A 22,928-nucleotide genomic window follows, 5' to 3' on the forward strand; every position below is an offset into this window, starting at 1 on the left:
TGCAGACCTGCCTGCAGAATGAAGGAGTTTTGGCCTCACTCAGCATCCACAGGAGTGTGATGAAACGAAGACCCATAACCCTGGTCTGCATGAAGATGGGAAAAGGCCCCATGACATCAAATTTGAGATGACAAAGCAAGAGAGAAGGTAGGCAGCAAGGATCAGCAGATATCCAAAAGGAAAAAAACCCAAACAATTTTCCAAATTCTGGCCCAAGTGTACCTATGCCCTGATACTTTAAGTTCAAACCCATGTCCCTAAAATCACTCCAGATTTGGCCTTCCTGATAGATCTTATTCTTTGTGTGATGGAAATGTGAAAAAAGATAGTACAGAATAGGTGGCTCTCGAGACTACCTTTCACTTTATAGGTCTTGTTCAGTAACACACAAAGCCTAAGAAATTTAGGGTGGAAAAGGCTGAGAAGTGAGGAAACACAGACTAGATCACTTTGAGCAGAAAAAGATTCTAAGCACACGAAGGCAGCGCGGTTGGCCCTGTCAGAGCAACCAGGAGGACAAGGGGGGATGGTACAGGGATCGTGAATGCAAGAGACAAAGAAAATACCACACGAATAAATACGGAAAACATGAGTTAGAAATTGATCTAAAGAGACATCCGGCTTCCCTTAACTTCGCTTACTGATGCGTCAGCCGTAGGAAGGGGGAGCAGGGGGATGCCTCAGAGATGAGCTAAATCGCCCTGCAAACCCAAGAGGAAACACTGCCAAGGAACCGGAAAAAATGAAGCGAGCAAACGCCCCTTTTCCACCATGCCCTAAACGAAACCGCTCGGGGAGACCCCTCGGACGGCCAGCACCGCGCAGGGCCTCGGAGCGTCTTCCCGGGAGCCTCTGCCGAGGACACCCACTTCCTCCCGCGGGAGGAGGCGGCCGCGCAGGGCCGCTGAGGAGCAGCGAAACGGCAGCAGCGCCCCACTCGGCTCGGCGCGGCCGGGCTCCCCTCCAGCGGGGAGGGCGGCCCAGAAAAGCGCTGCTGCGGCAGCCCCGCTCCCCGCGCCGCCGCCCGGGGCATTCCCCGCGCTCCGCCCTGACCCCCCCGTTCCTCGCGCAGCCGCCGGCTCAGCCGGGGCAGCCGCGGCCGCCAGGTGTCGCCGGCGCACGGGCGTCCCCGCGGCCCCTCCTGCGCCCGGAGCCGGCGGGGCTGGCTCAGTGGAGCGGGCGGAGGCGTCAGCCCGCAGCGGGGACGCGCAGCCCAGCCCGGCTCGCCTCGGCTCGCCCCATCCTCGCACACCCCCGCGGCCCGGCTCGGCTGACGCTCTCGGCACCGCCAGCGGCCGGCCGGGCGGCTCCCGAGCACGGCCTGCGGCCGCTCTCCGGTGGCTGGGAGCCGCGGCGAGGAGAAAGCTGCTGCTGCGGCGGCGGCGGTGGGGGGAGCAGCCATGTTGGAGCGGGGAATAAAGTGACTTTCCTCAGGGAGGGAGCGCGGCCGGCGGTCCGGCGAAGGCTCTCGGGCTGCGAGGGGAGGGGGGGGTTCGGCTCCCGGCGGCCGGATACCGCTCCGAGGCGGAGGAGAAAGGGAAGGAGAAGGGGCAACGGAACCGCCCCCGGACCCGCGAAGCTCCGGCGCTGCTGGTGAGTTGTGGCTGCTCATTGTCTCCCGGCCCCGGGGTGCGGGTCCGGCTCGCGGTGGGGTGTTGGCTCTCGGCCTGCGGTGCGTGGGACGTCGCGGGGGGTGAGGTGACAGCGCGGCCGCGGAGGAGGGGGAAAGTGATGGTGGTCGTGGGGGAGAGCCCCGCGAGGGGGCCGGGGGCTGCCCGGGGAGCCCCGGGCGCGGGGAGCACCGCTCCGCGCCCCCGGGCAGGAGCGGGCCGGGCTGCGGGGGATTTCCGCTGCCCGGTGGCGGCTGGGAGCGGCTCCCGGAGGCTGAGCCCTCTGCGAGCGGAGCCGAGCGAAGCCGGGCCAGAGGGGTGAGCCGGGGATGCAGCCCCTGAGCGCTGCCGGATTTTTTGGTGATCCTGCGTTCGTCACCGTCCTTTCCCCACCGCCTCCTCCTCTTCAAGCGAGGCAGCGTTCTCCTGACAGCTCTTCTCCTCGCAGCCTCCGCACGTATGACACATTCGCTCCTACTGCAGGTCTCCCCCCACACGCACACCCAAAATATGTAGGTTTAAGTGCTTGGCATTCGAGTTTTTCTGCTCTGAGCTTTTGAGTTCGAAGGTGACAGGATACGTGAACACTGTCTGACCCTGAACTTCTGTGAACTCCTCCCTCCCCTTCCTTGCTCAGATATGTAATGGCTTGAGACCGGTGAGAGCAAAATGGTTCTCTTGAAAGGACGGGGAAAACCAGGTGGAATCATGTATCTTTTATATTTCTTGCAAATTTATTACGCCCCACCAGTGCCAATACCGTGTTCATAGGAGTGGATTAGCTGTTGTGTTGGAAGAATGCTGACCTTGATCCCCTTTGTCTCTCCTGCAACAATTTTGGTAGCTGGCTGTAGTTGTTTTAAACTCATTGCTGTCTTTGGCACTTTGCTAATGGTTGTTAGCAGTGTTGTGGGCGTTATGAGCAAAGCGGGCCTGACTTATAATCCAAACTCAGTGATTTAAAAAGCATTCATTTCATCTTTAGTATTTTGTGAATAATTTCTATTCTTTTGTAGTTTAACAGAAGATCAGTAGCAACATTCTTGTAGGTATCACGGTATAGATATGAGAGCAAGCCTGGTTTGATGTTCTTCCATTACTTCTCTCCCCCGTCACTTCTTTTTCAATTGTATTAATTGAACTGGAAACTGTATCACCAAAGGTTAAATACAGGGAAGATGCAGGGCAGAAGAAACATTTATGAAAGTAGACTTAGTATCAGATTCAGATTTGTTTTTCTTATTAGAAATGGGAAAAAAAGGAAGTAGGTGATCTGGTATTTTATGTGCTTAAGATGTTAAAGAAATTGCCATATTGCTTTGTTATAAGAATTCTCTGTATTCACACACAGCTCTTGTTATTTACATCTGCACTTCAGTAAGTGACATGAGAGAGGCTTGTTTTGAATAATTAATGTAGAAGTAACTGATATGAAAACATAAAATCACATGTTTGAATACATGGTGAAATTTTTCCTTAAAAATTGTTGGTGCTTGAAAGAACAAACTGAATTTACTTTTCCAACATAGATAAGCCATTATAATGTTAACTTGGCATTAAAAGGGCCACTTAAATTGGAAAGATGAAAGCATCTTTTGCTGGCATTATTTAAATACGGCTTTGACGATAATGAGTCTGACTTACAAAAACCTTTAGGAAGGATAACACAATGAGGTTCATACCTTGTATTTGCATATTGTGCTGTGTAGCCCTGTGTTTACCCAGGATGTAGCTCTATGCAAATAATGAGGTGGGTTCTGCCTGCATCCATACTGAAGAGTTTGCAAATTAAAGCCCTTGTTGTCTGAAGCAAATTATAGTTTGAATGTGGGGAGTCATTTATTTTAAGCTTGGCTAAGAATGTAGTGTATTAATTAATCTTTTTAATATGTAAAATGCCACTAGCGTATAGTGAAATACTTAATTTATAATTGCAAATATAATTTAGATTGAGAAACAGGTCACGGCTGTGTATTTCCCCTGAATGGCTCTGGCTTCAGTTTCTGCCTGACACTGCAGTGTGTAAATATGGAATAGCTTATGACAGGGATGTTAAGATGCTAAGTCTGCATGTGTTACTGTTATGATGTGGAGCTCTTACAGTAAAACTCTGCAGAATTTTTTGAATGGCCTAGTAACATACAAAACCTTCTAATTTCTTAAATGACTACATGCTGCTAGGAAAAAAAAATAATGTTTTGCTCATCTTAATAAGTTTCTGTCCAGCAGTATATTTGAGTAATTGCACCTAAAAAGTGCAGTTGGGAAAGGCTTTGTTGACATCTGATTCAGTCAACAGTCTACATTAAAATCTTTCAGTGAGTTTTCTCTTGACCCTCTTTTCATTTAGTAGAAGCTGTTGATATTCCATGTACCAATCAGCTTCTATTTTTTGTCCAAGAAAGCTAATGAGCTGTATTTTAAAAAGTTGTATATAGTAGTTGTGTGTTTATTGAATGCTTTATATGGTATAATGTGAAAATGGACAAGATCATGTCTAAAAATCAAGCTCAATAATGATAAAGCTTTTCTAGCGTAAACTCTCTAAATGTTGCTTACAGTTCTTAAGTTATGGGTATCTTAACTTGTTAGCTGGATGCTTTCTAATGGTTACTCTTTATTTCTGCAGCAAGCCTTGTATAGCTATTGAGGCAGCTGGACACCACTGCAGTCAGTGGCAGCTCAGAGTTTTATATAATACACTACAAGTTTAGCATGTAAAAAGGCTGTTAAAATGCCGAATGTTTACTCAACAGTTATGGTTCACATCTGAAAAACAAACTAAACCACTCTATTGTCAGCAATCACTGCCTTATTCTGCAGTGCACATAATCATAGCAATGGCTTTTTCCTTCTGAGTGTAAGAAGTGGGATTTTTTTTTTTTTTTTGGTGCCTTTCCACATACGGATACAGCAACTTGGATGATAGAGGTAAAAGCATTTTATATTTACATCTTTTGATCACTAGACAATAATTTGGTTTTTAAAAGTAAGTCTAGGCCTAGGGGGCTTTTAAACTTTGAATATTTTCTATCCTGTTATTTATTCCTTTGGGATCCTAGTAATGGTTTTCTGGGCTTTCTCCAGAAATACACTCTAATGCTGTGGGATGGGGTTTTTTTCTGTTTATTTTGTGAAGAGTCATGATGCGCTTTGGACAACTTTTATCTGAAGAATCAAAGTTAGTGCTTGTTTGGACAAATGACTTTTTATAATTCTGTATTGAATACAGATTTATATATACTCATTCTTAACTAACTTGATGGACTGGCAATTCTTCCAGAGTTGTTGGTTTCCTGAACTTCTTTTAGCAGTGATGTCAACTCCAGAGTTTAGTAGAACTGGCTAATTAGAACATTTACAAACAGCAATGTAAACCACTGGTATTCACAAGGAATAAGCAAGACTGGTACTTGAGCTGATTTGTCAACTTGGAGCAGAAGAACATTGGGAAAGAAAAAAAAAAGAGTTCTTTAGTTCTGTGATCCCTTTATGTGGAAAACAATGACCATAATGGGTGCATAAATCAGGTAATTTGCATTGGATCAGCTTTTGATACATCTGTCCTTGGATAGTAAGGCTTTAGCCACATCCTTGGAAATCATTATACCCTATACCTGTATTATAAAATACAGTAGACAAATTGATACTGGAAATCGTTGTAACAGTGCTTTACTGGCATATTTGGGCTTTTGTGGTGTAGTGCTTGCTTTTAAAGGATTAGAAATTTCATTCACTAGGAAACATCAGTTTATCAGGGGTGCTGTGCATAAGCACGCATGTTGGAGAAAAAAGAAATGTGAATTGTCAATGCAGCACCAGAAGAAGCAGCTGTCGAGTTGTGTTTTAATTTTTCACATGGTAAGACAGAATTAGGCAAAATGACTTTAAGAAGACAGAAAAGTACCAACTTTATAACATTTTTAACTGAACACTCAAAGGCTTCTCTGAATTTCAGGACAATTTTCTGCTTGCTTATTTCAATAATACCTTGAAAATGCTGTAAGCTGAAGGACAGTTTTATCTTATGTTTTGATTATGACCTTTTTGGTTTCCTTTTTTATTTATCTTCTCTGGAACAACTAGTTTTGCATATTTTATGATCATCAGGGCTGTGTTATTATACCAAAACAAAGAAATGATGTGTCTTTCAGTTGCACTCCTAGCCACAGTTCTTGCCTATCTTTAATTTTAGGTTGAACTTCTTAGGTATTTTGCGTAAGTGAATGTTACTCTGTGCCCTCTAATCATATTGCATTTAATTATTTTCTATACCTCATAATTATACTCCTTTCTCTGACTGCAGTTGTTTTCAAAGGTTTGGTAGAGTTGCACGATGGTCTCTGATTTTTAACATCTGCATTTTGTCAGCTTTGCTAAGGATGCTTGGATGCTTTCAATTTGTATTAAAGTTGTCAGAATCATGACGTTCTCTTCTTTGCTTGGTGGATTAGAGCATTTTGCAGGCATGTAGCTGTATTGAGACAGTAATATCATAGTCAACTGTCATAACCTGTATAGTCTTTCAGAAATGTCTTTTCCCAAGTATTTCTGACTTCCTGTTCTTATCTTACTGATCTGGAAGTATCTTTGTTTGGATGTTATTCAGGTATGTGCAAGGGGTCTTTATATAGCAGTCATTGAAGCTAAGATTTTGTGAGGTTTACAGTTAATTGGTGTTCACTGAAATAAATATCTTTGCAAAATATGGATTACTGAGAATTATCAAAGAATATTAGTCATCAGCAATACTGTTATCCTGTAATTGAGAGAAAGCTGTTTGGATTAAAAAGTTACAATGGTCTATAGCTTAGTTTGCAAAAATGTGAAGAAGCCAGTTTACAGAAATGTAAAGAAATAGACATTGAGATCAATTAATAAGGTTTATAAGAGAGGCTAAAGGCTGTGATGAGGAAAGCCCATGCTGTCACCAGCTATTACAATTAGGTGTATTTTAGGATGAAATTGAATTCTAACAAAGCCATTAGCCAGTTAGAAAAGCTAACGAAAATGTTATCATTTGATGTTCTTAGAATAGGTGGATGTTCATGAAATAGTGTTGTATTCTTAAGTAAACCAGCTGATAGTCATATGTGGTTCTCTGAGGCATTTCCTAAGGGAACCTGAAGGTGTTAAACAGCTGTCACTGAAGTTGTGTGGTAGGAATTGTACAAGGGCACTTTCTGGAGTGGAAATGCTGGTCGTATATCTTGGTATGTCTCAGAACACTGAGAAATTATGTAATTTCAGCACAACTAAGGTTTCTTTCAGTGATTTTAGAAGTTAGTTATATGCATAGTAATGGATATTGGCAGAGCGGGAGATTAAGCAAAGAAAACAACTGTTGCTCAGCATGTATTTATAGAGGACCAATCTTGTGAAATTAACGTCTGGTTCTCTTGATAAGATTAAATACTTCGTGTGGTATGTTGTTGATATTGCAGACAGGCGTCACTGACATTTTTTATTTGGTTCTTACGTGGCATTTTGATTATGGAACTAAAATGGTAGATCAAGTGTCAACACATGAAATGGTTTAAAACCCAGTGGATAATGTGAATCAAGTGGTTAACTATAAATAGTTGCCGTTACGTAACTGTATGTGATGAGGGCTCCTCATCGTCAAAGTACGTTCCTGAAGGAGCCCTGGGAAACCTGCTCACTGTCAGCTGTTGGGCATTGCCACTAATGAAGTGAAAGTCAGTGAAAATTGCTCATTATTTCTGTAGCTCCAGAAAATTGGGAAAACAATAGATACTGAAGAATGAGTCATTAGCGCAGGGTGGATGCTTGGAAAAATGGCAGCTTCCTGTTTGTTTACTTGATGTAGTATTTTATATCAGGCTTTAAAAGATTGAATACAGTGTATTAACTTTTAAAATAAATTAGTTGTATTTGGTAACTATATCAAATATATGCAGCTATTAATATTAGCTTTTAGTTGGGTATTTATTTTGTGAAGGTTTGGCATAGTTTCTCATGTATAATACAGAACAGATACTAAGTGTTGATCTGTATTCAGTATGTAGGGTTTAGGTAGAGCTTTTATTTTGAAGATATAGTAACCAATAATGTAATTCGTGGTACACAAGAAGAGGAAAACCAGTTATGAAATAATAGATTACATTTTATATTTCTATCAGTTTTCTGTATATGTTGAAATGAAGTTGAGTTTCTCAAGGTAGAGTTCATAAATATTCTGTGTAGGCCAAAAAAGATGTCTGTATATACATTTAACTGGGGAAAATGAGAAGTCATTTTTTCAGTCTGTTGTTAGCTTATTGCCAGTGCAGCTTCCTCTGTCCTTTCTCTCTTTGTCGGCATGTGGTTGTCATAAACAGCAGTAGAGTATCTACATGTGCAGGGGGCCTGTTGCCTGCTTAGCTGCTATTCAGTCTTAAAGCTATGTCATAAATATCGTACTAAATGGTTCAAGCATCTCCTTGTAAAGCGTGAAACTATTTCATAATTCACCTTATTTATGTTTGCTCTGAAACCCAAATACAAATTTAAAGACTTCCTATATGACTATGGGAGACTAAGCTTGAGCTGCTGCTGCCTGTGAATAACTTAGTTGCACCACAGAAGTTCAACCTGGCATAACTCTGGTGCTGTCACTCAAAGCCGCGGTGATTTTCACCATTGCTGGCTGCCACTCTCATCCCCACACTCCTGCCTTTGTACCAGCAGGTGTCCTGTGCCTCTGTCAGGGAATTGGTGCAGGTTACATTGTGTGTTTGGGTTCAGCTTTACTTTCGTGTTTACAGGTAAATAATAGTCACTTTCTGCAGTATCAATGGAAAAACAGCAGTTTGTAATTATTTATTTTTTTAAATATCCAGAGCAGATGGGAGGGGAAACTTCCTGCGTACAGAGAGGAAAGGAGGTGCTCAGCTGCTAAATATATCAATCATACATGCTGTATTAAAGTCTTTTAAAAATGAAGTGTAAAACAGCAGCTCAAAAACTTAGTTTGGTACTGGCTAAGAAAGGACAGTGTGGAAAAAATTACTGCTATATCTTATAAAAGATATTCTTAATTTTTAATATGGGTACACGTTTGAGGTGAGAGTTATGAATTGAAATAGGATTTTTGGTGTGGAAATCAGTGTTGGAGGACAGACATCTAAGAAAACTACAAATACTTTTTTTTTTCCTAGTAAATAATATTTAAACTCTGAACTAAATAAGCTGAAAATAAGCTACAGTAGGAGTTTGAAAATATTTGGAAGATGCAACAATAAAAAAATGACTTCATAACTATAGTGTTCATATTTTAAAGGGGCCTAGTAGTGGAGTGGTGCAGGGTCCTTGTTTTGTTTCTGAAGAATTGATCACCTCTAGAGAGACGAGATCATTGGCTTCACTGAAGCCACAGTTTGAATTTAAATCCCTGAAATTCACACTCACTGTTCTTGAGAATAATGACCTGTACAATACATAGGTAAAGGGATTTCAGAGGCAATTCCAAAAAGTTAAGGTTTTTCATAATGTTTCATTACCTTTTTCGATGTGATTCAGTAGGTTATGGCAAAGAAGCAAAATATTTTGAAGCTTATGTTATTTACCTTCAGGATTAAACAAGATAAACAGCTTAACAGTGTTCCCATTTGCACAAGTCACAGTATTTTTAAACCTGCTGCTTGTAATTCTGGGTTGTTTATCAGGGAATACAGTTAAGCTAAATGTTTTTGGAGGCTTGTTTTTGATACATCTCAGTATAATTCTCAAAACCAAAAATGATTGATCAAAAAGCCAAGAAATAGCTTTAAAATGTGTTTAGTCAGAAGGTGGCCTTTGGCTATTAAGCACAGTCTTTCTCTTTTCTTTTTTTCATTTTCCCTTCTGAGCTGAGGAGAAACAGCAGAATGGCGTATAGTAATTAGTTTGTTCAGTAGGTGTATGCCTTTCTTCTTGTTCTTATGCAATTTTAGTATTTTAGAAGCAATACAAAGTAGATTATGAGTTCTGAAGATATGGATTTGATATGCTTTGGTAGTAAGCTTAATCACTGTATTTTAAAAGGTGTTTGAGTATGGTTTGTGTATAAAACACAATGTGCTGTTAATTAAGTGTTCTGAACCTGCTTCTTTTAAGAGGGGCTTTTTTTTTTTCCCTTTTTTTTTTTTCTTGGTGGTCTTACATAATAGGAGTTATGGCTTCCTGGTATTTGGGAATATTTCTGGTATTAGTTGAAGGATTTAAGTCATTAGTTGTTTGTCACTGTTAAAAGTTAATTTGGGCATGAATGGATAGCTAGTGATCATTTTGACCTGTAGCTGCACCTTAACAAAATACCTATATTCTTCTTAATCATCTATTTCTAGCAGTGGGTAGATAAAACCTAAAATTTTTTTCAGTAAATAAGTTATTTGCACTAAAGTATGAATTATGCCAGATTGACTGGTGTGCATTGTGCCTTTTTTTTAATGCATATCTCTGTAATCAGTAGAAAGAAATAGATTCAGAGGGTAATCCAAAGATCTTATTACAGAGCTGTCTTTCTTTCCACGTTTACCTTGGAGGGAGCCCATAAGAACCATTGTTTTTGTATTACAGCATTACAGTTTGTGTTGAATTAAGTGCTTATTTCAGAATAATTTCTGTTGCATCAGTAAACTGAAGAGGTTTCCACACCTGTCTACATTACAAAGTTGATGGTGAAGAAGAAAGAGAGAGACTGGCTGGGGGATGGTGCTAAGCATTTTCTTACTGGTGGTGGGAAACTGTAATGTCTCCGGCACTGGCATGAAATTTTCCCTTAAGTGCCTCAGGTGCCTAAAGATGAAGTGTGTCAATTCACACCCCCTTCCACCTCCCCCATTTATGCTTTTAGGTCTTTTAATATGTAAGCAATAAAACATGCAGATTTTTCTTTATTCATCACTCTTGCTTGCAAGTGCTTAGCATGAATTAAAATTCTAGTCATGTGAGTAGTACTGATAGTATATTTTAATATCGAAATAGGTTCTTGAATGAACTGTGTTCATGTTATGTCTTCTGGCAATTTCAGAAGCTAGGATTGGAAGGACAAATAAAAGTGATCTGGTTTTTTGTAGTAGGAGAATCTTATTCTTTGAATATATGTGCTCTGTGATAAAATAAGTGAAGATTTGAGCGTATGTTACACCTGCAGTTGATGTTCATTCTTGACTTTTTAATGATACTATACTGCATTAAGTTAATGGTAAATTTACATCTTCACATGATTGGATTGTCATACGTACTTTTGGTAACTGGAATTGTATCTTAGTTCAGAGTTTGTTGTTTGTTGTTTGTTTTTACTTGAAAGATAGGATGTGGAATCTTCCTTGTACTTACATATTGAGAATTATTTTCGTGGATTGGTTGACATTATTTGCCAAGTTCTATGCTAGTTTAGATTACTTGTTGAACCTTTTTTAAAATAGAACCGCAACAGGTTTTGTGTCATGACATTGGCCAGTTCTCATGAAAAGTAGGGTATCACTAGCTAAAGAAGTATGTAGGAATGGATTAAGTCAATTTTTGGTTATTTAACTTGAGGCTTCTTTAAGATACTGATCTTAAGGGTATAGGTGCTGAGGATGTTTTGAAAATCAGCCTTAGTGGGGTTGTTTGCAGAGACTCGTTAATAGAAATGTTTACCAGAATCTATGCCACTAGGTTTTCAGACACGGTCAGGGTATTATTTCTAAGAAAAAAATGAAGGTGAAGCAAAGATAATGTATCTATAAAATACTGCTAAGCCACCTTTATACAAACAGAATGACCTAGCTTTTCCTTTTTCTATGGCAAGATGTTATCTTGCTCTTGTTCTGTTTATACCAATGTAAGTGAATCTAACCTGGATTATTTAATGTACATTAATGCTTTATGTCTCAGTGTAGTTAATTGCACGGGGCCTCTTCCAGTCATATGTCATACAGAACTAACATAATATGTAACCTCACTGCTTCCAGCCAGATCTGAAACACAGACTTGGAAAACAGCCCCGTTAACTGTCATCAAGGGAATGTTTTCTCTTGACTACATTTGATATGCAGGGCTTCCAGTAGCAAGCTGTTTTAAAAACCCCCACAAGGTCTTTGTCACTGAAGGAGGAAAAAAGCCTCAAACGTCTGATAAAGCACAGGAAGCAAAATTGTTGACAGAGAAAATTCCTTTTCTGTATAGTCACTTTTATGAGAAGAGCCACACCCCAAAGGTAATACATTTAACTGTTAGTGGATCCTGGTGTCATAATAGATTTTTCTTTCTCTTGTATTCAAAGGTTTAAGAGGGATAAAGAAAATTATGTATGTTAATATTCTTCCAATGTTTTTTGTGGTATTTTGCTGTGTTGTGCTATGTTCTAGTTTATAAATGTTTGCCTCTCTATGATCATAAAAGGCTTTGGAAGAAAAACATGTTCTTTTTCATGCAGAAGGGGGAGACATATATGATGGTCTTTTCATTTTGTTTAACTCCTGTCAAAGCTCCTTCCACAGTGTGCACAAGCCTTGCTTTTTCTGCTAGATAGTAATATTCTTCCAGTTGGATTGATTTATCATGGCTCTTTATCAGAAATTCTGGGAAGCTTTCTGATTAAGCAGTCTGAAATACAGAAAAGCTGCACTGTTTCACAGCATAGAGATACATTTTTATTTTTAATAATGTCCCTTTCCCATCTTTGGATGAGTGGCTCTGTTGTATTTTTGAACCAGACCCTAGGGTTAGCAGTGGTTTTGTTGGGTAGCAGAGGGGACAGGTGTCAGAAATGGGGGAAGGAGTGCATAACCAGGACCAAAAGAGACCTTTTCAGGTAGGGCATGGTGTTCTGTGCACTCATCCAGAATTGGGTATTACTGGAGTGTGTTCATGTGAAATACTGGGAATCTGGTGGGGTGTTGTTTCTTGGTTTTTTTAGGTTTTGTTTAACTTTTGGTGTTTGTTTGTGGGGGGTTTTTTTTTGTTTGCTGGTTTGGGGTTTTTTTGATTTTAAGCCAGAAGACGACCTAGGGGTTGTCTTAGGGCTCTGCTATCTGTGCAAATATCAACAGTGTTTTGATCTAAAAAGTCAGACATTGATGTTTATCTAGTGAAACACAAGTACATCTGCTCTCAGATCCTTGTAATGCAAGTTTTCTTTGAGAGCTCATGTGTACCGTATTATTCATGATACATGCTGATTATCTGTTCTAAGAATAATAAAATGTTTTGAACTCTAGTAGGCCATAGGGATGTATCCAGGTATTCTTTTTTCTTCTCTTTTTTTTTTAGATTACTATCATGAAACACTGTAGATTGAATAACACAATGTTGTAGAGAAGCTAGAGGTGATTACTGAATGATGTTGATTGATGTCAAACCCATGCTCTGCAGCATCAAAAGACAGAAGAGATTGAATTGACGCTAAGAAATGGTTCATGTGTGCTAATGCATTGTCTTACAGTGATATTGGTTGAATCTTATCCAGGGTTCTGGCACAATTTTTGGTTGACCGACCCTTTAGTAGAACACTGCTCATTTCTGCATCTCTACCCATGAATGGAATGCTGGGCTCAAGATCAGGTTATAAAATGCCTTGTACCAGTTCTCTTTTTTCAGTGCCTTGAAGCTTTAAGGATATGAAAGGTGGATATTGGGAATTCCATTAATAAGGTTTAAAATGCCGAAAGGCGAAAAGCAGATTTTCTCCTTAACAGTTTTGCTACCTTTTTTTGTCTGTCTGTATTTTAGGAAGTGCTGTGTTTCATCAGTAGGGGCATGCTATATAGTAATTGGAGATTTTTATATACCTAAACCTTTGCAACTTACCTGTTTTTTTTGTCCTTGTCTTTTTTAGAATTTGGCTGCTACTGGAAATGACTAATATTTGAATGTGAAATTTAGATTTTTAATTTTAGAATTTTGAAGAGCCCTCTGAATATTTTTTATCTGCCATGTTGATCACAGATCTGATGGTTTTGGTGTTACTTCAAGTATCCAAAATCCCTGAGAGGCAAAGTGATTATAGAGTCTTTATCTCAGCCCAGGTTTTCCTTACTCTTTTCTGGGTTTTGCTACATATGTTGTGCAGAAATTTGTTTACTTAAATAATTCCATGAGATTAGCTGTAAGAATTTGTACTTTTGTAATAAAGATGGAAACTTGCAGCTTCTGATCAGGGAAAGCTATGTGTGAAAACAGTACAAGATTGCCCTGTAGAATTACTTAGTTCTGTGTCATTTCAAAACACTACTGAGGGACAGTCCATCTATTCCATTGAAGGGGGGTTTTATGTTGAATTTTGTTTTTAAAATGTTATGCTATCTAACTCATAAATTCAAATAAGAAAAAGGAGGAAATATGACGTAGATTAAACATTAATTAAATCAGTAGAAAAAAGAAAGGCAGATGGATAGAAATTCTGACCTTGTAGAAAACCAAAGGTATTCAGCATTATAGTAAGCATTAGTAGGCCTTTGTATGCTTTGCTTACGGAGTCTGAAAGTAACCCTAATAAATGTGACCTATATTTAGATTTTGGACTATTGAAAATCCTACTTACGATGTATTTGAAAGTGGTCTTACTTGAAAGGTGCAATGAAAGTTTCAGGTATTTCCTTAGTGAAACTTTTGTGTATTTTGAGAGGAGGTGGTTTAAAATTGCAATCTTATGCCTGGGTGAAATTTGTATCTAGCTAATGAGATGTAAAGAAAGGCAACCACATATTCTTCACACATGCAAGTGCATGTTCTGTAAGCAGTTTCTGCAGTTACTTTTGTTGCACACTTCATGATTAGTTAATGCATGTTGGGCATGTTATAAATGCATGTCTGGCATATCGGAATATGATTTATACTGTGTAAATCATAAATACTTCATTCAGTATTTTTACTGCTCATTACACAGAATTGTCTAGCAGAACTTGAGAGAGTAAATGAATTCTCTTAAGACCTAAATGCTGTCATCAGCAATATCTCTGTGTTTACATTCTCTGCTGCATGGACCACTTTTTGAAATTACCCACTGTGCAGATAAAGAATACCAAAGTCTTTGTCATGCTAAAGTAGGAGTTTAATACAAGCACTAAATAAATTAAAAACACCATTCTTTTCTGAAAGAAATTGATGTCTCAAATTTAGATATCCAATCTCAAAACAGCAGTATTAATCATCTAGTTGAGTTAAAGAGAAAATTGCTTTTAAACAGCTTTTGGTAGTTACTCAAAGTTAATCGTGTATTTTAAAGGGGGAAGTGAACTTTCTTTGTATGAAATGGTGTACAATGCTGAAATTAACCTGATCTGTAGCATGTTAAACAAAATGATGCACCTTAATTTAGAATTGTTTAAGAAAAAAGCAATGTCTTCTAGGTGTTTTTATTTTTACAATCAGATCAACATAAATAATCTGAATTAAAACCAAAATTTGAGTCTTATTCACAAGAGGTCGTGCCTCTCTAGAAATACAGGTATGTGGGAGTGACATTTCTGTCCTGGAAGGTATGAGACTGAGTCAGGGCATGGTGGGGACCAGGCTCCTCATAGCCTGGCTGTGCCATGGGGGTTATGTGGCCACTCTGGCTTCCCTTCTGGTTCCTCTGGTGGGTGTAATCTTTAATGATAAAACTAGCTTGCCACTTTAATGCTCAGAAGAGCATCTTAAATTGTTGCTTTAATGCTTTTTTTTCAACTAGTGATGTCAGGTAAATTCTTGAGTTCTTGTTCCTGTGTGAATTCTCACTAACTTGCTAATTTCATCTTCCTAGCTGGCAGACATACACTCAGTTAAAACTTAATGTTGGTACCAATGTAAAGAGATCTCTAGGAAAGAGACTAGGTTGAGAATAGTGTGAGCTGCAGGAGAATGAGCCTTCATTTGCAGGGTATTCATCTATTCGGAGCTATACTTAAGGATAAAAAGAAGTTGTGGTTTAAGCGTAGAAAACCTTTGAAGTAAATATGTATTTGCTATCACCTCCAAATGTCTTTACTGACTAGGTTATGTACCAATGTGGAAGGGGTCCCATTGTGATTAAACGCTTTCTTAGTTAACTCCACCTGTCCGTAGAAAAGGTAGCAAATCTGTGTTACTCTGACTTCTGGGTTTAGTTCATAAAGCTGTAATGTGAGGCACAAACAAAAACATTGCTGTGGTACTATAAAAAGTGTTCTTGAACTGAGGATTTGTACCTGGTGTTAGCCCCAGCTATCCTACAGATACAGCACAAAAACGGATTCTAAGCCTGCTCTAGTGATGCCGGTAAATATCTTTATATACAAAATCTGGATAGGGGTGTGCATGTGTTTGTTTCTTAGTAGAAGACTGTCCTGAAGCTGAACCAACTTGAGTAAATTCTTTTTTTCCCCCTGCTGCATTCTGCCTGACGTTGAAAATAGCTTGCTTTAGCCTAGTCCCTACATTGTGTTTTCCATCAATGTGATGGTCATAAGGGTGGAGTAGAAAGATGGCCTTTTCCATCACCTGATGCTCCAGGACAGCCTTCCTGCCCTGCAGACTTCAAAGGACTCCCATGGTAGGGGGATAGCACACAGGGTGGTAAATACACTGTGATTTTCTCTCTGAGTGGGAACGTTATTTAATGGCATTTAGAAGAGTTCATGTTTAGTCATCTCATTTTGTTGCATGAGTTATTTGCTGCAAAGCTCTTTCCTATATATGCTCATTGACCTAAGCATTAATGTGTCAGACTGCTGTTCATCAGACCTGTGCATTCCAAAAAATGGCACATTTTTGATTTGTCCTCCAAGATGCTCTGCAAAGTGCACATAGTGTACTGCAAAACAAAGGGAGGTCCTTAGGTCTTTTAGCTGACTTGGCGATTAAATCAGGTAATTCTCATAGAGGATACTTTGACTCTGGTCATAAACGAAGGGATCCCGTGAAACCTGTTCTTTACAAGCCTAATTAATAAGAAACATTTATTCTACCCTTACACCTCATGCATAACCTCATCGTTTTAATAAATGTCAGCTAGTATAATACATAATTAAACTGTTTTGAACCATTTTTCAGTTATCATACTAAATTGTGAAACAAATAATGTCAATCCTTTAAGTCATATCAAAACAAGTGGTTTTGGGCTTACTGTGCTGTCTTAAGGAAATATGTTCAATGAAAATTTTTGCTGGTGGTTTGCAAAGCATGAACTGCACAAGAAATTAAGCTTCAGAAGTTTGTTGAGCTGTAGTTAGAGTAATACTCTTTTGATAGTAGCAGACTCTGGTCCCTATTCTTGCTTTTATTTTACTCTGAAGACTCAGTGTTTGAGTACAAGGGGTTCAGCGTGGTATTTACAATTGGGCTTGTTTGTTACACCTGAGAATGGAAAGTTTAGCTTTTAGATGTCTTGCTAGTAAGTATGACAGGAAGTATCTGTTTCAATTCTTGCCACCCTTTTTCTTTTCTTTTCTTTTTTTTTTTTTTTTATATGTTCAATTTGCTCTGTATTCCTGTGAAGAAAATGTAGTAACATTTATTTCAAAGAGTTGATACAAGATATTTCAAGTGTTTATAAATCCTCAGATTTGGCTTATAAAATTTACTTAGTCTCTGTATATACTAACTGCATCAGGATGCCACATGTATGTAGCTTAATTTACTAATCTTTGGATTGGGGATTTTTATCTCATAAATCTTCTACCAAATGAAAGCTTACTACTGCATTTTGATATTTTACATCATCTTGCTGGGATACTCATGAGCATCTATAAGGTTAATTTTCTTTATATTGGAATTTCTAATCAACTAAAAGTATTTTCTGCTTGACTTCTGTACTTGTTTATAACTCTGTCATGTTTCAATAGTAAGCAAGAGCTAATCTAGTGTGGAATGGAGCAGGATACCTGGTTTATGTATAGGTTTCCACAGCATGCAGAGAGTATGTGTAGCAAGAATAGACTTTAAAAGAGTTGGTCCCAACCCTTCTTTGCTTTGTAAATCAGATTTGAATGTTTAAAATGCAAATTTAACTATAAATATAAATTCCAAACCAAATCAATGGTAATTGTATTAACCCTGTAGAGGGGAGAATCTTTAATAGAATTATATAGGTTTTTATTTTGAAGTCTTGTTAGAGTGATCAAGAATGTGGACGATGGATGTGGGAAAAAGGGCAGCTCATCTAGATCAGTCAGTCTTACTCCTAGGGCATCCTGACTGTGTCACTGACATTCAGCATGTGAACTCTGCCATTTTTTTTCTCTGATGTCTAATTTGAGACAAGTAGCTAATTTTAATTGGTTTGAATTCAAAGTTTAGAGCTTTTTCTAGCAGGTTATCATGTAGTTAGTTGTATGTTTAGTTACCTCAGAAGTTAACTATGTGACTATGTTAATTGTTTCTTGTTGAAGGGGGAAGTTGCTTTTCGGACATTGCTTTTTCAGGTGCAGTATAAATTTATCTGCATGCTTGCTGTCCTCTACATGCATCTGAGATCTGCAAGCTGCCTATAGTTATGTTTGCAGGTTCAGTATTTTTTTCTTAGTCTCTCATACTTAATGAAGTTCTTCAAGCTTGTTACAGGTACAGATTAATTCTTGGGAAGTTAGTTGATCTGTACCTACAGAATTTATGTTGCATGTGGGAATCATATTGTCTTTGTTATAAGGATCTGATTACAGCTCATGGAAGCATATAATGGGGAATTAGGTGTTGGGAAAAGAGGTCCCTCTATGCTTGCTTTGTTTCAGATTTGCTTTGGTAATGTTTGACTGTCTTTGCTTTTATGCTGTCAAAATGTCATTATTTGGATCTTTCCCAATGTTTTTATTCAAGTGATAGGAAACAGAAGGGAAGGAACTAATTGGTGCATGTCTCGGAAACATGCTCTGAATACACGTACAGCATTTGTGCTTTCTTATCCAGATTTCCAGCATGTGAGATGTGTGATGGCAGAGGCATTGTCGACAATATAGTTACAGCTCATCGGGAGTCCAAAATGTATTTTCATCCCTGCTGCCACTAAAGCAAAGTGTGTATATTTCTCCTTAGTGAGGTTCTCTTAAATTCTTGCTTTATAATGAGGAGCTTGTCTTGTTAGTTCATGAGTAATGGCTACATCCTACCATCTCTTTTGTCAGCAGAGGGTAGGATTTCCTCCTACACCGAGGAAAAAAGAGAAAATTAGAGTGATAGAAGGTAAAACCAAAATAAATGTGAGAATAGATAGGCCAGATTAATCACTGATTCTGTAAGACAGCAGTTCTTTCTTTAGGTGAGAAAATTACTCTATTCTTGATAGTGCTATCTTTAGGAGGCTGGGCAACACTGATGTTGCTGGGCAGAGGATACTTCCATGTATTGATGTTACATATTTGATTAAGGCAGAATGGAAAGCTACCTGCAGTTCTGAAGCACCTCATACCTTGGTTGCTTCATTGCAAGAGGCTAAGGCACTTTAAAAACTCAGTAAAATCCTAAACTGTGAAAGCTTATAATTCTATTTGTGCCCAGCATAATTGTGAGGATAGTATAGGTGGCAACAATTTAAATAAAAGCATGAGGGGAAATAGTTTGTGGTGGATTTTTGTGTGTGGTCTTTTTTATTATCTTCTGTGTGTACTGCAGTCACTGCAGCAGTGATACCTGAGCTGGCTATGGAGTAAATGGTATGCACATTGCTACTGACAGAAGCTTTTTGTTGGAAGTGGTTCCAAAAAATATTTTAAAACTTTCTATGAAGTCTTACCAGTCATCTCCCTCCATGACTTGAGGTTTTTTTATTTCTTGCAGGTTAAAAACCTTCCACTTTTCAATGTTCCATTTAACTTCAGCATTTGGAGACTGAGTCAACGTTTTTTTTCAACAATTAAACTGTTTCATGATTCACTGACAGCAAGTGGGCAGTGAATGTTTATTTCCCCGTCACCCCAACAATTTGTTACACGATTTGAAAATACAGTCTAAATACACAGAATAAAAATAGTCCATGTCATGCTGAAGTTGAGATGTTTGCTGAAGCTGTGCAAAGCAAGAGCGTGTTTGAAAACTGTGTATTTTGTTGGATTGTCATCACCTGCTATCGTATTTCAAGTTTTCAAATCTAAAATGAAAGTATTCCATTGTCAGTCCTGAAATAAGCAATATCATAATGTTACCTGGGAAGTAATATTTGACAATCCTTCTGATATTCCTTGCTCTCCAGTGTTGTTATGCTAATAGGATTTTTTTCCGGTGGGGGTAGACAACTTAAAACATCCCTATTGGGGAAGTGTATGAGCTGAAGTGGTTATGAGCTTAAGTGGTCACGATCTCCATTTGAATCACTGGTAAGAGTTATGTTAGAAAACAGGTAGTGTGGCATTGCTGACACTTCATTCTACTGAATGAGAAAATTGCTTGTAACTTCTTGCCTGTAAACCAAGCTTTCCCCTCCATCTCCCATCACATCTGGAAGGCCAGGTAATTGGTTTTTTGTCTTTTTCCTTCTTTATTTATGCGTTAGCTTGGTTATTTTGTTTTTTGCTAGTCAAGTGTCCTCAAGCATAATGACTTAGCTTTAGCTGACTTTCATATTGTCATTCTATTGGCAAGATTTAGATGTAAGTTTATATGGAAAAGACAAATAATACTTACCAAAAATAGAGAGGGGAGAAAAAGTACTCTTTTTTAAAAATGTTTTTGGTAAATATTTAGATTTAGAAAATTCCTAGTATTTTAAGGTTAAGGTGAAATATTAACACATTTCTGTTGATTTTCCAGTGTATATGATAATTATTGATTCTTGGGAGTCAGTACTTGGGCTGAATATTTTGATGGTTGATAAATTGATTCAATATTTCAGATTTTCTAAATTACAATTTGTTAGATTTGCAAGTTACAGATTTTCACCAGAAAAATTAAATCAAATGTGATCTTTATTTTTCAAAAGGATTTGATTGTGTATATCCTTCTTATAATCCCTGTTAATTTCTTCAGCTCTTCTTTACAATAACTTACTTGATTCAAGTTTGGGAACTTCAGAAAAATGATATGATTTCTTACGTATTTCCTACGTATCCTGAAAAGGGTAGGATTTCCTACGTAATTCTCTCAGCATCTCTCAATACTAAAAATAGATCTGTGAAATTCTTCCCATTTTTTGGCAATTTTTCATTTGTGATTGTGCAATTTTGGTTATTTTTATTTCTAATAAAAATTTATAGCTGGTGTTTAAGCAAACTAGGCTAGCACGAAAGTGGGAATTTTTAAAATCAAAGCTAAAAGTGGAAAAAAAATGCTAAAAACATTTCTCAAGATTTCAGCATTAGAGTAGTTAATTTCTGATGCTTTCAGTAGAAGCCTCTCGCAGATTACCATTTTATTCTTTTTGTTTCAAGTCTTCATTGTAGCTTTGCTTATTTGACTACAACTATGTCTTTACTTCCAGAAAGGTTACCTTCAGCAATTCAGGAGAACTTAATCCCTCGCCTATCTGGTGCAATCAGAAATAAGCTTTGACACACAGGGAAGAGTAAGCTAAAGAGCAGAAATGCATATTAAAGTACTCTTACATAAGGAGAGTATTTTTAAATGATGCTGGCTTAGTGGTGTGGATTTTGTAAAGGCACTCATATGGTCTTGTAAGCACATGCAGTTAAAAAACAACACCGTCTTAAGCATGAGAATTTTTCTGTAGAGATCAGGGAGGGCTGAGAGACTAAATCCATTGTCAATGTTCTTTGTCATTTTACTTGGAAGGTTGGAGGGTTATTCACTGGGTTTTTTTGTTGTAGTTTTTACTTCACAGCGAGATTCAACTTGCACGCAATTTTCAAGAGCTTTCACAATTTCCTTTTTTGATGTTTTTATTAAAAGAAGAAAAAAAGGAGAGAAAATGATGAACACAAAAAAAAAAATTCACTACCTCTAAGGCATACTTAAGAGTCTGAAAATGCTTTTCTGAGCAGTGTCCATCATAATGGAATCTGAATCAGACTAGGAGCAACTGTAAAATCCATTTACTTTCTTCCATTGTTAGAATAGCAAGATGTGAACTTCAGCTGTGTTCTGGGCTGCATCCAAAGCAGCGTGGCCAGCAGGGTGAGGGAGGGGATTCTGTCCCTCTGCTCTGCTCTGGTGAGACCCCACCTGCAGTGCTGCATCAGCTCTGGGGTCAGCAGCACAGGAAGGACATCAACCTGTTGGAGCAAGTCCAGAGGAGGGACACAGAGGTGATCAAAGGGATGGAGCAGCTCTCCTACGAGGGAGGAAAGGCTGAGAGAACTAGGATTGTTCAGCCTGGAAAAGAGAAAGGCTCTGAGACGACCTGAGTGCAGCCTTCCAGTACCTGAGGGAAGACAACAAGAAAGGTGGAGAGAGACTGTTTCCAAGGGCATGTAGTAACAGGACAAGGGGGAGTGGATTAAAACTGAGAGAAGGTTTAGGTGGGATAATGAGATGAATCTATTTACTGAGAGGATGGTGAGGCACTGGAACAGGTTGCCCAGAGCAGCTGTTAATGCCCCATTCCTGGAAGTGTTCGAGGCCAGGCTGGATGGGCTTTGAGCAACCTGGTCTAGTGAAAGGTGTCCCTGCCTATGGCAGAGAGGTTGGAACTAGATAATTTTAAGGTCTCTTCCAACCCAAACCATTCTAAGATTCATAGAATCATAGAATGGCCCATTCAGTACACCTAAATGTGGCTTTAATATTTGTTGATGCTATTAAAAAAGGTAAAATAATAATAGATTAGATAATGGGGGAAAAGATGGAAAAAATGGATTCTAAAAGATCGTTCATATTTTATGCTTCGATGTCAGGCTAGTAGCTGAATTTGTAGCTAGGTAAGCAGTCCTGAAAATTGTCAGGAAAAATGGGTATGTTTTTGTAGTATTGACTTACTAACCACTTTGTACAGTTCTCTGTTTGATTTTGATCCATAACTATTCTGAACATGTTTCCTGTTGCAGTTCCTTGAAAGCTTTCATCCTAGCATTGAATCCCAATTTGTCTACTGGATGACTTAAGTGATCCCTACAGAGAACTGAGGATTGCTACACACATTTATCCAGAGCAAATGCTTCTTTGAAGATTAGTTTATAGATACGTTGTTTACATTATTTTATTTCCAGAAGTATTGTTTTTGATGGCATACTTTTCAACAGTGAGAATGCAAGTACAGTGAAGTTACTTTTTTTTTCATATTAATATTTTTCTTGTTAAATTTATCCATTTGTGGCAAAATGGTGAGACTGTCCACTTCCAGAGATCCAGTAGTTGGTTAATACGGCTTTATAAATTTTATATGTATATGGCTATGTATTTTTTCCATCTATTGTTTAGCCATACCTGCTCTTACATATTATGATCAAATGCTGCAAATGTTTTCAGTAACTGTACCTTCAGTAATAATGCATTTTTTTCCAAGTA

At 38.6% G+C, this 22,928-nt stretch overlaps 1 protein-coding gene across 2 annotated transcripts in view; it reads left to right on the plus strand.

Annotated features, from left to right (window-relative positions):
- The first annotated feature begins 1,200 nt into the window (after positions 1-1,200).
- CDK17 (cyclin dependent kinase 17) overlaps positions 1,201-22,928 on the plus strand; it is a 90,579-nt gene continuing 68,851 nt past the window's right edge. For both annotated transcript variants that reach the window (XM_082279723.1, XM_082279724.1), the window contains exon 1: positions 1,201-1,593. The gene's annotated coding sequence lies outside the window, so the exon portion shown is untranslated. The remainder of the gene's footprint in view (positions 1,594-22,928) is intronic.

The sequence above is a fragment of the Coloeus monedula genome (genome assembly GCF_965178545.1).
Source record: "Coloeus monedula genome assembly, chromosome: 4".
Lineage (NCBI taxonomy): Eukaryota > Metazoa > Chordata > Aves > Passeriformes > Corvidae > Coloeus > Coloeus monedula.